This window comes from Dermacentor silvarum, chromosome 2 (genome assembly GCF_013339745.2).
Source record: "Dermacentor silvarum isolate Dsil-2018 chromosome 2, BIME_Dsil_1.4, whole genome shotgun sequence".
Taxonomy (NCBI): Eukaryota; Metazoa; Arthropoda; class Arachnida; order Ixodida; family Ixodidae; genus Dermacentor; species Dermacentor silvarum.
Window position 1 is genome coordinate 63488685 of NC_051155.1, and position 12009 is coordinate 63500693.

General features: G+C 49.3%; 1 non-coding gene across 1 annotated transcript; it reads left to right on the plus strand.

Moving 5' to 3' along the window:
* Positions 1 to 10129: 10129 nt before the first annotated feature.
* Trnak-cuu (transfer RNA lysine (anticodon CUU)) lies at positions 10130 to 10202 on the plus strand. The gene has a single exon. It is a non-coding gene; the product is annotated as a tRNA-Lys (tRNA).
* The last annotated feature ends 1807 nt before the right edge of the window (positions 10203 to 12009 follow it).

Here is a 12009-nt window from a genome sequence, read left to right on the forward strand (position 1 = left end):
GCAAGGTCCCTCGGTGCTCGCAATGCCGCAGGTTTGGTCACTGGGAAGACCAGTGCATACGCACGTACGCTTCTGCGACCGGGCCGGCCGAGGGTGACGACGCCGCGGAATTGGTGATGGATGTGGCCGAGGCCGAGCACGCGGCAAAAGGGGCAGGAGACCAGGCAACCCCAAGTATGGCAGCCTGTTCGCTTTCACCGGCTGTCGAGGCGGTGGCACCAGTGGATAACAAGGCTACCGATGGAGGGGCAGAAGATACAGCGAACAAGACTAAGGAAGAAAGCACAAGCAACTCAGCGGATGCATGTGTGCCAATGCAGACAGTGGAAGACCCGTCGGAAAAGAACGACGCAACGGGCAGCAACGTCGGAGCCCCTGTCAAACGTCCTCTTGAACAGCCTGCAGGCAGCAACGCAGCGAACCAAGGAAGTAGCGAGGACGGGCCGCCTTCGAAGACTTCTGTGGGCATGCGCAGCAGCTACAAGCCACGTCCCAACATTAATACAGCGTAAAAAAAGACTGAGAACAAGCCACCACCGCTCTCCAGTGGCACCGGTCCACAAGGTGGACCTGGGGGCGTCTAGCGGAGCGCTAGACGCTAAAGGTAAGCACCATGCTCCGGGCCCAATCTCTTTTCACTAGACAGCCATGGCTACCAACCCGACGCTTAGATTGGCGACGCTAAACGTTCGAGGTCTGGCCGCCAAGCGAAAGCAGAGCCAAGTGTTCAGGCTCCTGGTGGACCATGACCTTGACGTGTTAGCAGTGCAAGAGAGAAAAGTGGATGGTGACGAGGAGACACGGAGCATGGTGCAGCGGTTTACGTCGCGGTATTACCCGATAGTGAGCCACGCCATAGGGGCGTCGGCGGGTTGCGTATTGTTTGTCAAGAAATTATCGGGTCTCGCGGTGCAACGTATTTTTTCATGTTCATCCGGCCGGTTAGTTTCGTGCGATTTTGTATTGAGTGGACTTGAATGGCGTGTGGTGTGTATTTATGCGCCAAATGTGTCAGAAGATCGGTCGCTTTTTTTCTCAAAGTTAAATGAGCACATGTCTTCTGATAAGCATATGGTACTGTTAGGTGATTTTAATTGTGTTCTCAATGCCAGAGATAGGTCAAATCGAGGCCTAAAGAGCGATAAAGGTCGGGACATTTTGGCCGAGATAATTACTGAATGGGAATTGGAGGACGTGGCTGACTGCATGATGGGGACGCGAGATGTGCGTTTCACGCACTTTCAGGGAAACAGCCATGCGCGTTTAGATCGCATTTACGTGTCGCTTGCAGCAATACCGATGTGCAACAGTTACAATGTCTGTCCTATTTCCTTCACCGATCATTGTCTAGTTAAATGTGACATAGGAAGAAAGACAAAAGGTTGCAGATTATCTTGGGAACTGTGGAAAATGAATTCGAAACTGACCACTGATGAAAGTTTCGTAGCAGAGGTGTTGGAGTGCATCGCAGAAACTCTTGTGAACGGAGAAGGTAAATTTGCAGAGCGATGGGAAGTGTTTAAACAGCGGATTAAAATGAAAGCCATCGATCGTACCGTCACACTAAATTATGAAGCAAAAAAGAAAGAAAAAGAACGAAGAACAACCTTGGAAAAGTTAACAGAACTGGAGTGCCAAGAGCCGGGAGCATTCAAAAGTGATATACGGAATATCAAACAGCAACTTGAACTGCATGACGAGGAGCGTTATCCCGGCGCGATTGTTCGTGCTAGAGCCGAGTCCTTTGCTGTGGGGGAGACACCCACAAAAAGGGCGCTTGGACTGGAAAAGGCGCACGCACGACGCAATCAGATTGACGTGATCGAAGCGGGCGGTCACGAAGTCACAGGTACCGATAGCATAGCACGTGTGTTCTTTCAGCACTATGAGAATCTATTTGCACATAGGCAGGTAGACCTGGAACGCTTTATAACGAAGTTTTTAGCACGCATGCCCCAACTGAGTGATGAAACGAAAGCTGCATTAGAAGCACCGATAACTGTTTTTGAAGTGGAACGCGCGATTGATAACTTGAATCCCGGCAAATCGCCTGGCCCTGATGGGCTTTGCGCTGCGTGGTACAAGCGATTTAAAAAGGAATTGTCAGAAGTGCTCGTAGCAGTTTTCAACGAAGCGTACGAAGGAAAGGTATTACCACCGTCGTTCAGTGAATTCCACACGGTGCTGATTCCGAAGTCAGAGGATGAGGACAAGCTGAAGCAAGTAACATCATATAGACCAATAGCACTCACAAATGTGGACTACAAGGTTTTAATGAAAGTTCTAGCTGCCAGACTTCAGACAGTTATTAAAGACATAGTCGGTCCGCACCAAACATGTGGAATTAAGGGTCGCACTATAGCTACGAATGTTCACAAGATGCGGTCCGTTCTAGAGTGTTGCGATTCCCTGGAAGCATGTGTGGCCATACTCCAGTTGTACCTGGAGAAGGCATTTGATTGTGTAGCGCATGTTATTTTGTTTACCATATTAGAACACATTAATGTCGGGTCCATCATCATGGACGGTGTAGCTCTGGCGTATCTGAATTGCTCTACCAGACTAATTATTAACAAGGCATTGGGGGCCCCCATAAAAATCCAGCGTTCCGTTCGCCAGGGCTGCCCCATCACTCCACTTTTGTTCTGCATTTACATTGAAACGTTATGTCTGTCAATACTTGAAAATAATGCCATTAACGGTTTTCGTTTACATTCGTCAGAGGTGAAATTGCTTGCGTATGCCGATGATGTTGCAGTCTGTTGTATTGATTACGAAAGCATCGAAGAATCTATTAGAGCTGTCAAAATTTTCAGCGACGTTACAGGAAGTCGGGTAAACTGGGGAAAGTGCCTGGGATTTTGGCACGGAGTGTGGCCGTCGACGCCGGACATTTTTGCCAACGTCGTGTGGCAGAGGATGCCTGTGAAGTACCTCGGTGTGCCACTTCAGTACTACAAAAATAATAATGACTACTGGCAGCAACAAGCAGACTTCTTACGTGAAAAGGCGAATGCTTGGACGGCTAATTATCTCTCCATGTTTGCGAGGGCTACCGTGTGTAACATGTTTTTTGTGGCTAAATTATGGTATGTGATGCAAGTTATGTACTGTTCTAGGGTAAATGTGCAAAAATTGCATAGGGATTTTGCGATCTTTGTGTGGGGATCTACCTGGGAAAGGTGCAGTCGCACAAACTTGTTCAGGAGAGTAAAGTGTGGGGGGCTTGGACTGGCACATCTCTTTCTCAAACAGTTAGTGAACCGGTTTTTCTTTTTTCGCGAGGTAAGCGACCCATTCCTGCAAACGGTGTGCCAGGCAAGATTAGGGCGACTGTTACCCGACTATGTTATTAGCACCCATGTCATGTCGGGTACGGTGCAGGGTTACTTTCGGGAAGTAGTGCCAAGTGTGCGATTTCTGTGCGTTCGGTTTTCCAATAATTATTTGTATTCTGTTACAAAGAGAAAATTGTATAAAGACATATGTGACATAGTGTTGCCAATTCCCTTGTACAGAGCCATATACAGTGCAGGCCAGGGTCAGAATGTCCTGAAAAGAGTTAAAAGAATGCAAGTAGCGCCAAGTGTGAAATCATTCTTTTTCAAACTGCATACCGGGACGCTACCAGTGAGAACTTTCCTGGAGGAGCGTGGGTTTTATATGCCCTGGGGTTCTCACTGTTTTATTTGCAAACAACCGGAAACCATCGATCACGTTTTTCTTCACTGTTGGGAGGGGGTCTTTTTTTGGGATGTGTTGCAGCGGACAATGAAAAAAGAATTCCCGCTGATACGCACGGCATCAGGTACCTTGCAATAGACAACGAAGAAGAAGTACCTTTTGATCTGATTATGTTTACTGGCCTGCACAGTATATGGCGCTCACGAATGGCTGGCTTCTACTGTGAACCAGAAAGAAGACCGGCAAGGCTGTACTTTCGAGAGAGCATGGCTCGTTTAATAGAAGTAGAAAAAGCAAAAGAAGGTGTTTCCCCCTGGATTGCCAGTGTGGAACCCTTGGTTACACTAAAAGAATTTTAATTGACATCGCCAGTCACCACGTGACTGACGGCATTATGTGCACAACAATAACAACCTTTATTGTAACCTTGTTTTGACGTCTCATTTGTGATGTGTGCTACGTGTTTTGTTGTTGAATAACCGGCAATAAAGAAAAAAAAAAGTGGTTGATCCCTCTTATATAGGAATCGGTATAGAACACGAAAGTGAAACGTGTCTTCACAGAAGTAGTGTAATGTTTATTGCACATTGATATGTAATGTCTATTGGTGTTTTGTGGCTAAAGCGCCCTTAGGCGTTGATGCACCCACGCTGACGCCTGGTGGCACGTCTCCTCCATCACGACTACCAACGTCGATGACCATGAGCAACCGTCGTGCATATGGAAGCTGCACTACGCTGCACACGCTAGCACAACGCGAAAGACGAAGCACGTAACTGACACACTAATACAACGCGCAAGACAAAGCACGTAACTGAATCGTCACCGAGTCAAATCAGCGCGTACAGCGCGTCGTAATTGCAGCCTCCGCGATCAACTTCAGAAACATTTTCAGAGCTAATTGCGGAGGCCACGCTCCGCTGTGCTGAGTACGGTGAACGCCACCTAAGTGGCGTTGGTAGTGCTTCTTGATGCCAGCGTCCCTTCGAATGCTGGCATCGAGGCGTCGTAGTGCTGAGACCACCGAAGCGTTCACTGTCGGTGCGCGTTAGTGTCATAATGCAGTACTTCTCTTTTCTGCTCGTAGGCGGCGGCACCACCCCGAGCAAGAGCGCGGGTACACGGAGGAGTGTTAGATATATAAGGCGCGTCTGTGTAGCTCTCTGCAAATGCGTTTGTGGCGCAATGGGTTAAACGCTCGGCGATCTATCGTCGCGGACCGAGAGGTCGTGGGTTCGATTTCCAAATTTTGCATGTTTGTGGAACTTTTTCTTCTGGTTTCTTTCTTTGTATTATGTTCTGTGACGTATTTCCGTGACGGAAATACGTCAGTGAAGTCTTGGTGGACCCCGGCATAAAACACTTTCGTGTTAAAAAAGGCTAGCTCAGTCGGTAGAGCATGAAACTCTTAATCTCAGGGTCGTGGGTTCAAGCCCCACGTTGGGCGGATGCTTTTGCTACTTCATAATTGTTGTGCACTGATAGGGGTGGCATTTGTTGAAGCAATTCTTTTGTATTTTAGATCCGCGAAAAAAAATGTTTCACTGTTGCGCCGCTAACGTGGTCATGTAAATCTGTGTAGGAGCGAACGAAGGCAGAGCCCGGCTAGCATTCTGCTTCCGGCCACCGAGCGTGACGGTTCGTAGGATCATGGCCTCTTCAAGGGCAGCGACAGCGGTCACTTTTGGCCGCGGTAACAGGACTAACGACGATAAGGAATACCCGTTTATTTTGCCTCAATTGCCAAAAGGACGAGTGGCGATTAACACCGTGTTTTTGCACGGGGATGTGCGTGCGAGACCCTACAAGGTCGAGGATTTTAGGGACGCCCTGCTGCCGACAGGCTTGCTACCGGAGGTGGTGTGCATAGGGGCGTACCAGATAAACCACGTCTGGGCAGTGACCCTCACGGATGCAACCGCCACGAAACGGCTGATAGCCCACAAGGAACTGCAGGTGAAGGGACGACGGTGCGTCATCGTCGACCCACAGGACCAGCAGGTGAAGCTTAGGCTTCACTGGCTACTGTACGGCGTGGCAGACGAGGACATTCGGACTGCATTCGCGGCTTTCGGCAAGGTGGAGGAGGTAAGCCGGGAGAGGTGGCGCGTCCAAGGCATGGGGGACAAGACGTCAACCACCAGGACCGTGCTGCTCAAGCTGAAGAGCGGCGTCAAAGTGGAGGACCTTCCTCATCAGGTCGGCGTCGGCGGAGAGTTGGCCTTGGTTGTTGTTCCCGGCCGGCCCATGCAGTGCTTGCGGTGCCAGGGCACGGGACACGTCCGCCGGGAATGTAAAGTCCCCCGTTGTTCACGGTGCAGGCGTTTCGGCCACGAGCACGCGGACTGCGTGAAATCGTACGCCGCCGTGAGGGGCCCGGCTGCGACTGACGTTGCGGCAGAGCACGTCATGGACGTGGTGGAGGCGGAGGACGCTGCCAAAGGAGCCGGAGACCCGGTGCCACTGGCGACGAGCGGTGCTTCGTTGACCGGGAACGCAGACGGCAAGGTGGCTGAGGCTGCTGCGATGCCGAGTGCGTCGGCACAAGTCGCGACTACAGAAGATCAGGCGACTGGGGGCGTTAGTGGAGATGCACCCATCGACGACACGAAGGCAATGCAACAAGACGAGGCTGTCAACGACGACGACCGGACTACGACTCGCGCTCCAGTCAAACGCACCCACGACGAGACAAAGGACCGAGATGAGGGTGCAACGAGCTCCAACGAGGGACCGCCGACAAAGACGCCTCTTGGGAGGCGATTAGGCTTCAAGCCAAAGCCCAACATCCCGCCGGAGAGAACGCCTGGCGACAAAGCGCTTCCCCCGAACAACGCTGGCAAGCCGGAAGGTTCCGGAGACGGCTAGCCGAGGGCTAGTCGTGAAGGGTAAGCACCATGCTCCGGGCCTACTTCATTCTTTAGTACAGCATGGCACCTGACCCGTCTCTCAGTATTGCCACACTAAACGTGCGAGGCTTGGCGGCTAGCCGTAGGCAAAGTAAAGTCCTACGGTTGGTCACTGACCACGACATAGATGTTTTAGCTGTCCAGGAGACCAAGGTAGACGGGGAGGAGGAGACCGGGAGCATGGTGCGGCGTTTCACGACTAGATATTACGCGGTCGTGAGCCACGCGGTAGGGACGTCCGCCGGATGCGTCCTGTTTGTTAAGAAGTTGCCAGACCTTGTAGTACAAAGTGTGTTTTCATGTCAATCCGGAAGGATTGTATTTTGCGATTTTGTTTTTTATGAAGTTCAATTTCGAGTTATATGCATATATGCGCCAAATGTTGTAGAAGAGCGTGCTTTACTTTTTTCGAATCTTTTTGAGTACATTAGCCGTGATAAGTGCATGATTTTGTTGGGGGATTTCAACTGTGTTTTGAGGGCTCGGGATCGATCCAATAATGCCGGTATTCGAGATAAAAGCAGTCACATACTTTCTAAGTTGATTAGCGATAGTGAACTAGACGATGTATGTGACTGTCTGGAGGGGGAGCGGGAGGTGATGTATACACGATTTCAAGGCAGTAATCATGCGCGGTTAGACCGCTTGTATATGTCACAAGACATGATTCCAATGTGCCACGGTTATTCTGTCGCACCTGTGTCGTTCTCAGATCACTGCTTGGTGAAGTGTCACATAGGTATGAAGAAGAAGGAATCATCTTTTAACTGGGAACTATGGAAAATGAATGCCTTACTACTAAAAGACGAGCCATTTGTAGAGGCAATACGTGAGGCCATTATGGAAGTATGCGATGAAAGTACTGAAACCATAGCAGAGAAATGGGAATGGTTCAAACAAAAGGTAAAAATGAAAGCAATAGAAAGGTCGAGCTGCTTAAAGTTTGAGAGGGAAATGAAAGAACGAGACTTACGAAAGATACTTAATCAGCTGATAGCGCTGGAGTGCGAAGAGCCAGGGGCGTATAAGCAAGATATGCGAACCATCAAAGAAAAAATCGAACAGTTGGACAAAGAACGCTATCAAGGTGCGATTGTGCGAGCAAGAGCAAACGCATTAGTAGCGGGAGAGACGCCCACCAAAAGGGCACTAGGACTTGAAAAAGCTCATGGTCGACGTAATCATGTCGATAAGATCTCGTGGAATGGAACGCTCGTCGACGATAATAAGAGCATAGGCCGAGCGTTTTTAGAGTATTACCAGTCACTGTTTGCATATCAAGAAGCCAATGTAGATGAGTTCAAAAGGGTCTTTCTCAGTCGCATGCCGCGATTGAGTGACGACGCGAAGGACCGATTAGAAGGGACTATAAGAGAACACGAAGTCGTAAAAGCAATAAATGATTTGAACAATGCAAATCACCCGGACCTGACGGTCTGAGCGCGTGTTTTTATAAAGCCTTCAAGAAAGAACTGTCGCCCCTGCTAACAGACCTGTTTAACGCCGCGTATGTGAACAAAGCTTTGCCGCCTTCTTTTGGTAAAGCGCATACCACCTTGATACCTAAGAGTGACAAAGCGGAGAAACTTAGGCTCGTGACATCTTATAGGCCGATATCTTTAACCAATGTCGACTATAAGATTTGCATGAAGGTTTTGGCAGCCAGACTTCAAAGCGTCATCAAAGAAATCGTCGCAGACCACCAAACGTGTGGGATCAAGGGGAGGTCTTTTTTTTCGAATATTCACACGATGCGGTGAGTGCTCGAGTGCTGTGACATCACTTACGATGGCGTCGCAGTGCTCCATGCTTGACCTAGAGAAAGCGTTTGACTGTGTATCTCATGATATTTTGTTTGCCATTCTGGATCACGTTAATGTAGGTGCCATCATCACTGAGGGAGTGGAATTGGGGTATCAGAACTGCACAACACGCTTAATTGTGAATAAATCATTGGGGGCCCCCATTAACGTCATGCGTTCTGTGCGTCAAGGCTGCCCCCTCAGTCCTCTTTTGTTTGCAGTTTACATTGAAACGATGTGTTTGGCGATAACTGAGAACGATCAAATACGCGGTTATAGCTTGGCAGCCACAGAAGTCAAGCTCCTAGCATATGCCGATGACATCGCCGTGTGTTGTACAAACAGAGAAAGCGTAACGGAAACAATACGAGTGGTGAAACAGTTTTGTGATGTAACGGGCAGTAAAGTGAACTGGGGTAAGTCCCTCGGTTTGTGGCACGGAGAGTGGTCCTCGGCCCCGGACAACTTTGCGAATGTGAGCTGGGTGAAAACCCCTACCAAGTATCTCGGTGTTCCCTTGGATAGCTACAAACAGAGCGAGGAATACTGGACGAACCAAATAAAAGAAACAAGAGAAAAAGCAGACAGGTGGAAAGGCATCAACCTGTCCATTTTCGCAAGGGCAACTGTATGTAATTTGTTTTTCATTACGAAGTTGTGGTACGTCATGCAGACGTTGTTTTGTTCAAGAGTAAATGTGCAAAGATTGCACAGAGTGTTCGCCGTTTTTATCTGGGACTCTAACTGGGAAAGATGTAGCCGAACAAATCTAGGTAGGTGGCCTGGGCTTGGCGCATCTTTTTGTACGACAGCTTGTCAATAGATTTTTGTTTTTTCGAGATGTGCGTGATCCTTTTCTCCGTACGGTATTACAGCTCAGATTAAGAGCTGCGCTGCCGGCACTCATTGTGAGTACAAATAGTATGCCAGGAACAATTCGCGGCTATCTTAAAGAAGTAGTCGACAGTGTGCGCTTTCTTTCTGTGCGTTTTTCGTTCGAGTATTTATCTGCTGTGAAAAGAAAGACATTATATAAATATGTATGCGATAGTATATTTCCAGTGCCATTGTACAGAGCGATATACAGTGGAGGACCAGGACAGGATGTCCTTAAACGGGTGAAAAGAATGGAGGTGCCTACGGGGACAAAAACATTCTTTTTTAGGCTGCACACAGGAACACTGTCAGTGAAGACATTCATGGAAGAACGCGGCTTCCTTGTACCATGGGGCCCACACTGCTTGATTTGCAAGCAACCTGAAACTGTAGATCATGTGTTCTTGCATTGCTGGGAAGGGGTTTACTTCTGGGACGTCCTAAAACGGACAATGAAGAAGGAGTTTCCGTTGAATCCACACGGGATCAGGTACCTAGCGATAAAGAATGAGGACGGGGTACCATACGATTTAATCATGCTCCATGGCCTCCACTGTTTATGGCGGGCACGGATGGCTGGGTACCATTGCGACCCAGACGCTAGGCCGGCTCGTATTTATTTTCGAGACAGTATGTCTCGGTTTATTGAAATAAAGAAAACACAAGAATGTGTACCCGATTGGCTGTCGAGGATAGAACCTCTGACAGCATTAAAAGAATTTTAATTCGACAACGCCAGTCCATGTTGGACTGATGGCTTTCATGTTTTCCAATATGTTTTGTAGTTGTGCTTTTTTGAGATTTTCTTCTGTACATTGTCAAAGACCGGCAATAAAGAAATAAAAAAGAAAAAGCAGAGCCCGGCTAGCTCACTCGGTAGAGCATGAGACTCTTAATCTCAGGGTCGTGGGTTCGAGCCCCACGTTGGGCGGATGCTTTTGCTACTTCATAATTGTTTTGCACTGATATGGGTGGCATTTGTTGAAGCAATCCTTTTGTATTTTAGATCCGCGAAAAAAAATGTTTCACTGTTGCGCCGCTAACGTGGTCATGTAAATCTGTGTAGGAGCGAACGAAGGCAGAGCCCGGCTAGCTCAGTTTATTCCACTTCCGGCTTCCGAAGCGAACGGTTGTGAAAGCATGTGCTCCCTCGGAGCGGATACAGCGGCCAATGGGCGCGGAATCAGGTCTTCTGACAATCCGGCTGAAGATTACCAGGTTGTTTTGCCGCATCTGCCCACAGGTGAATCAGTTTTGAATACCGTTTTTTTGCACGGTTGCCTTAAGGCAAGACCTTTTCGATGCGAGCATTTCCGCGATGCACTCGACCGTCTTTCGCTGTTGCCGGAGGTGGTTGCCCTCGGGGCATACCAAATGAATCACCTGTGGGCAGTAACGTTCAAGGACGAAGAAGGAAAAAAGAAGATACTGGCTGCAGACGCCTTCATTGTCAAGGACGAGCGCTGTATGGTTATAGACCCCTGCGACCGAGGCGTTCGTCTGAAGCTTTACTGGCTACTTCATGGGGTACCAGATGACGATGTTCGAAATGCACTTGCCGCCTTCGGAAAGGTGACAGAAATCAACAGAGAAAAATGGAAAGTTAAAGGCTGCTTCGATAAAGGGTCGACAACGCGATCCGTAACGTTGAAGTTGAAGGTGGGTGTTACCATCGACGATCTGCCTCATCAGCTGCGTGTCGGTCAAGACTTGGCACTCGTTCATGTCCCAGGCAGAGCTCCGCTCTGCCTTCGATGCCACGGCATCGGCCATATACGTCGCGAGTGCCGTGTTCCACGTTGCGGGCTCTGTCGTCGTTACGGCCACGACGAGACCCAGGGCGTGCGCTCCTATGCCAGCGTAACAGGCCCGGCTCGGAGAGATTTGGTTTCCGAGCACATGATGGACGCAGCCGATGCAGAAGATGCCACGCGAGGTCATGGCGACGATGGGAATGCGGAGGCCCCAAAGCCTCTACAAGCACCATGTGACAACGCCAAGGAATTGAGAAGCGAAAAAGACCCTGCGCGTGTTGCTGCCGCAGCGAACCCAGAAGCGCTAAAGGAAGACACAATCAAGACCCAAGGCACCGACGGCTCTCTTCCTGAAAACGCGAAAGCCACAGAGGATGCCATCACCGAGGTCGACATGGCAGAAACTGGCAGCGGTCCTGTAAAGAGGACGCGAGAGGAGACTAAGGACACCATTGCGAGTGGTGTTTCAGAGACAACAGGGGAACCTCCCACAAAGGCTGCAACTTCCAGACGGCAGTCTTTCAAGCCAGTGCCAAACTTTACGCCAGACCGACGGACTAAATCCACGCCGCCGCCTTCTTAGCGGCGGCAACCCACCCCCCTCCCCCCCCCCTTTTTTTTCTCGCTCACGGAAAGGGGCGTTCTCGTGTTTTTTGTCTGGAAGTGCAGCGATCATGGAGCCTACTCTCACCGCGGGGTCTGCATGTTTGATGCGAAGATGTAAGTAGGCTATTGGAAAATTTTTCTTAATAGAGATGGCAGCTAACTTTAAGCATGCCCTGCGTGTCGCGACCTTCAATACGAGAGGCCTTTCTGCGCGAAGAAGACAATGTCAACTAAATCGAATTCTTTTAGAAAATGATATTGATGTGTTAGCAGTCCAAGAGACCAAAATCGAGAGTGAAGAACTAACTGATCGAATGGTTGAAGTCTTCCGCAACAGATACAATGTGTGTGTGAGTCACGCCGTTGGTAGGGCTGGTG